We start from the raw sequence: 6,000 nt of genomic DNA, 5'->3' as shown, positions 1-6,000 counted from the left end.
AAAGGCACTCCAACAACAATACAACCTGGTCGCAACAGAGCCCACTGGGAACAGAGCCCTCCGGGAACAGTCTTAATGTTTTTCCCACTTTATGAATGTACATAGTTTTCCGGTCCGTTCTCACAAACAAGATACGGATGATGGTCTGAGTTTTGGATATCTGCAAACTGCTGGTAACACCACAGGAATATTATAAGAGTAAAATAATACTTGGAGGGATTGTCCGGGCTATCAAAAAAGAAAAAAACAAACAAAACAACTTTACCAGGGACATACCCTACCATTCAAAAGTTTAGGGTCACCCAGACAATTTTGTGTTTTCCATGAAAACTCATGCTTTTATTAATCAAATGTGTTACCAAATGAATTGAAAATCTAGTCCAGATATTGAGAAGGTTTGAAAAACAGATTTTTATTTGAAATAATAATTTTCTCCTTCAAACTTTGCTTTCATCAAAAAATGCTCCCTTTGCAGCAATTACAGCATTGCAGACCTTGGGCATTCTAGCAGTTAATTTGTTGAGGTAATCTGGAGAAATATTGGAGCGCCCCCACACCGCCGCAGGGCCGAGGGGTACCCGGAGCCGGGCCTCTGAGTTATCAGTTCTGGGGTTGTCACGGTGGCTAGACCCGGTCCGTGGCCCTGTCTGTCAGTGGGGGACGTCCGGTGCAATAAGTGGTGTTGTAACGGTGCAGTTGTGGGGTGCAGGTCGCGGTAAATAACGAGGACACCAGGTTGCAGTCTCTTTACCTCTTTACTGAAGATCTCTGGGTCCTCAGTCCAGAATACGGTTCACCAGGCTGCGCAAGTCCGGCCGGTCCAATGGCACCTCCAGAGTTCTCTTCACAGGTGGAAATCGGTGCCTTCCTTCTTAGCGCTATGTGTTGTAGTCCTTCCCTGCTATGCTTACGGAAAGTACCCCACAACTGTTGTGTCTGTTTCTTAAGTTCCCTCACAACAACTCGATTAACTGATCTTCTGCTAATCATCCGTCCCTTCCTGATGTCACAGTTAGAACGGCACCCGTTTGTCGGGTAGGCCTGGAGTTCTTCCGGGACCCTAGAGTCGCCCCTCTCCCGCAATTGCCTCCCAAGACTTCATAGGTGATTTAGGTGAGACAGCCCGCCTGAGACTGACTGCCCTGCCGCTGTTTGGAGTATTGCTTGAAGCTGAATGTTATTCCACTCCCTCGGCGTTCCGGCCACCGGTAATGCGCCTCAGTAGGGTGTTGCTCCGGTCTTACAGCATGACCCCTACTGGTATTCTCCTATTGCTTGATCTCGTTTCTCACTCAGCACAATCTATCTCGCTTCTAGTCCTTTCTTGGGTCCCGCCGCTTCCCGGAGCTGGCGCGGACCCGTTACGTTCTTTTCAATGCCAAGCCTCTGTCAGGATCCCACCCCTGACAGAGACCCTACTGTCTCTTCCTCCACAACACCCTCTGCCACCAGGTGTTGCTTCGTCCAATCCAGTCAGCTTTCTGATCTAACTTCCTGCCTGACCCCCAGTTTACCCACTATGGTGGGGAGTGGCCTAATGAATAGAACCCTTAGCTCCCCCCGGAGGCCCAGCTGTGAAATGTATTGGTGTCTGTGATACCTGATCAGATGAACTCCTTCAGTGCCATCGGACGCACCGTAGCTCCCCTTAGTGGCGGAGCCACAGTACTGCAACGACCAGGGCTCTGGGGCGCTGCACTATCACCCCATGCTTCCAGAAGCCCCTCCCTCAAGCTGGTTTGGCTTGATGGGCACTGTTTGCGTCAAGCTGCTCCCACAACAGCTCATTGCGGTTGAGATCTGGTGACTGCGTTGGCCACTCCATTATAGATAGCATACCAGCTGCCTGCTTCTTCCCTAAATATTGCTTGCATAATTTGGAGGTGTGCTTTGGGTCATTGTCCTGTTGTAGGATGAAATTGGCTCCAATCAAGCGTTGTCCACAGGGTATGGCATGGCGTTGCAAAATGGAGTGATAGCCTTCATTATTCAAAATCCCTTTACCTTGTACATATCTCCCGCTTTACCAGCACCAAATCAACCCCAGACCATCACATTACCTCCACCATGCTTGACAGATGGAGTCAGGCACTCTTCCAGCATCTTTTCAGTTGTTCTGAATCTCACAAAGGTTTTTCTGTGTGATCCAAACACCTCAAACTTGGATTCGTCTGTCCATAACACTTTTTTCCAATCTTCCTCTGTCCAATGTCTGTGTTCTTTTGCTCATATTATTCTTTTCCTTTTATTAGCTAGTCTCAGATATGGCTTTTTCTTTGCCACTCTGCCCTGAAGGCCAGCATCCCGGAGTCGCCTCTTCACTATAGACATTGACACTGGCATTTTGCGTGTACTATGTAATGAAGCTGCCAGTTGAGCACCTGTGAGGCGTCGATTTCTCAAACTACAGACTCTAATGTACTTGTCTTGTTGCTCAGTTGTGCAGTGGGGCCTCCTAATTCTCTTTCTACTCTGGTTAGAGCCTGTTTGTGCTCTCCTCTGAAGGGAGTAGTACACACCGTTGCAGGAAATCTTCTGTTTCTTGGAAATTTCTCGCATGGAATAGCCTTCATTTCTAATAACAAGAATAGACTGTTGAGCTTCACATGACAGTTCTTTTTTTCTGGCCATTTTGAGAGTTTAATGGAACCAACAAAATGTAATGCTTCAGATTCTCAACTAGCTCAAAGGAAGGTCAGGTTTATAGGTTCTCTAATCAGCCAAACTGTTTTCAGCTGTGCTAACATACTTGCACAAGGGTTTTCATGGGTATTCTAACCATTCATTAATATTCTTACACAGTTAGCAAACACAAAGTGCCATAAGATGGTTGTTGGAAATGGGCCTCTATACACCTATGAAGATATTGCATTACAAACCAAACATTTGCAGCTAGAATAGTCATTTACCACATTAACAATGTATAGAGTGTATTTCTGAATCATTTAATGTTAGCTTCATTGGAAAAAAACTGTGCTTTTCTTTCAAAAATAAGAAATTTCTAAGTGATCCTAAACTGTTGAACGATAGTGTAGATGTAATAAAATATGATAAGGAGCCATACTCATCTGCCGAACAGCTTTGGCGGTCTATGCAGCAACAGAAGAAATTACTGAACTGTATTAATGTCATAGGACCACAGAGGACTATGACTGGCTGCCGTGGTCAGGTGGCACAAAGATTCTACTCAACTTGAGCCCTGCAGTCAATCCTTATAAAAAAGTGATGTTGTTGCTTCCCATAGTAGAGTAGCCTGTGTTGGATCCTCAGGCATGACTGAAGGAGATTATGGCTCACTTTGATATTTTCACTAAATTATGCCCTTGGTAAAGTTTATATTTATTTTCCTTTTAAAGGGGTATGTCAGCTGTAATGAACCATCACCATTTTTTTTTGCTGTAAATGATGCAAAGCCAGCACTGTAAAGGACTATCGGTAGCAGGTGAATAGACAGTGTATGACGCAGTTTTCTCAATCATGGCTCCATTCCCACAAGGAACTTGAAACCCCCTATTTTAGCAATTAATACAGGTGCCTGAGGTCAGACCTTCAATAATCTAGCAATTATTCCTTGTTCAGTTTATAGATGAAAATGAATGATAGCTCTTTGCAAATGGATTAACCCTTTAAAGTTGTGGTTAAAAAAGGAATATAGCAAAGTGGATTGTAAACATGGACACAAAACGCAATTGTAAATTATAGGTTGTGTCATCTACAATTTTGAGGGCCCTTGTGTTGGACTGATCGCGAGTTAAGACCTACATTTCACAATTCTGTAGTCTGCAAAGTTGACATCTCTGTCATTCTTGCTGGCTCTGTATCTGAATAAGATCTCCTTTAGCGCTGCCAGCTTTTGTACGCGCGGTGACTCCGCATGTGTTCATTGAACCATGCAGAATCACCGCATCCTATACATAGGACGGTGATATTTATCTTGCAGAGACTGAGCATCTCCGCAAGATAAATAGATATACCATTGTCTATAAAGATGTGCCACATGTGTGTTTACGCAGGGAAGCCAGAGGCATCCCTGCACGCATAGTGGAGAGGGGATTTTATGAAATCTCATCCACTATGCTGTAACATCTGGCCGCTGCGGATTGGGCCCTGCGGCTGTACACAGCGTCCAATCTGCAGAAAATACTGACCGTGGAAACATACCCTTAAGGTACCTTCACACGAAACGACATCGCTAGCGATCCGTGACGTTGCAGCGTCCTGGCTAGCGATATCGTTTCGTTTGACACGCAGCAGCGATCAGGATCCTGCTGTGATGTCGCTGGTCGCTGAATAAAGTCCAGAACTTTATTTGGTCGTCCGATCGCTGTGTATCGTTGTGTTTGAAAGCAAAAGCAACGATACCAGCGATGTTTTACACTGGTAACCAGGGTAAACATCGGGTTACTAAGCGCAGGGCCGCGCTTAGTAACCCGATGTTTACCCTGGTTACCAGCGTAAAAGTAAAAAAAACAAACACTACATGCTCACCTGCTCGTCCTCCAGCGTCTGCTTCCTGACACTTACTGAGCGCCGGCCCTAAAGTGAAAGTGAAAGCACAGCGGTGATGTCACCGCTGTGCTGTTAGGGCCGGAGCTCAGTCAGTGTCAGGAAGCAGACGCTGGGGGACCCGCAGGTGAGCATGTAGTGTTTGTTTTTTTTACTTTTACGCTGGTAACCAGGGTAAACATCGGGTTACTAAGCGCGGCCCTGCGCTTAGCAACCCGATGTTTACCCTGGTTACCCGGGGACCTCGGCATCGTTGGTCGCTGGAGAGCGGTCTGTGTGACAGCTCTCCAGCGATCAAACAGCGACGCTGCAGCGATCGGCATCGTTGTCGCTATCGCTGCAGCGTCGCTTCGTGTGAAGGTACCTTTAGGGTCAGAATCAGACACTGATGCCTTATCTTATCTACAGTGCTTCCAGCATTTCACAAAGAACAGTTGTTCTTCTCAGCCATACAACCCCTTTAAATTCTATACAAGCTCTTTAAAGGGATTTTCCAGTAAAAAAAAAAAAAAAAAAAAGGTCATATGTGAAGTCCACACAAAATGAAATATACTTGAATTATTAAAGCTTCCCGATCTCATCAGGCACCTGACCAGTTTTGTGTAAGAAGGGAACAGGCTTATATTAAATCCAGCCCCCTTTGGATTCAGAAAAAGAAGGTTGCAGGCTTAGTTATAGAAATATCCCTGGTCAAATGCAGGAAACAGTCTCATTTGTCAAAAAACAAAGCTAAAGGTAGAGCCGCCATTGTTTGGTAGCAATATATCAATATTAGTGCAACAGTCAGAATTCCAGTTTATAAGTGGGATTTTTTGCACTTCACACACAAACAATTCAGAACAATGTCCCCACTAAAACTAGTGATTTGGACGTATAGGTCAATGAGAAATGAAGTTTAAAGTAACATGCAAATTAGCCTGGCAGTGCACTATGGGTATGGTGGACTAGAACTCTATAGTGCCACCTGTATGAACCAGCAATCCTCCCAGTCTCTATCGCTCATTAAGGGGTCAATAGTGACTCGTAGGATTGCTGCTTCCAACAGGTGGTGCTATAGAGTTCAAGTCCTCTTCCTCTATGAATAGGCAATTTGCATATTAAATTTCCCAGAGGAGCATTGCACGGCAAATAAGCCTCCTCTCCTTGGCATGCCAGAGCTGGTATGCCAAATCAGTTCTCATACTTTCCACTGACGAGGGGCAATACCCCTAAACACTGTGTGTGCAAATTGAGAGTCTGGTTTGGATGTTATCCTAACTCATATCTCAAGACTCGTAAAGGGTCGATAATAACTTATAGGATTGCTGCTTCCAACAGGTGGCAATATGAAGTTTAAGTCCTCTTCCTCTCTGAAGAGGCAATTTGCATACAAAACCGGTATCATTTTTCCGGTTGTACTAGGACCTATATAGCAGTATCACTAGTTTCTGCTGTAAAATTAAGTTCCCTTTAAATGCAGAAGTAGCATTTCTCTTACCCCCATTACGGCACCAC

Source organism: Ranitomeya variabilis, chromosome 1 (assembly GCF_051348905.1).
Source record: "Ranitomeya variabilis isolate aRanVar5 chromosome 1, aRanVar5.hap1, whole genome shotgun sequence".
Taxonomy (NCBI): domain Eukaryota; kingdom Metazoa; phylum Chordata; class Amphibia; order Anura; family Dendrobatidae; genus Ranitomeya; species Ranitomeya variabilis.
The sequence above is the reverse complement of the archived record's forward strand: the minus strand, read 5'-3'. Positions refer to the sequence as shown.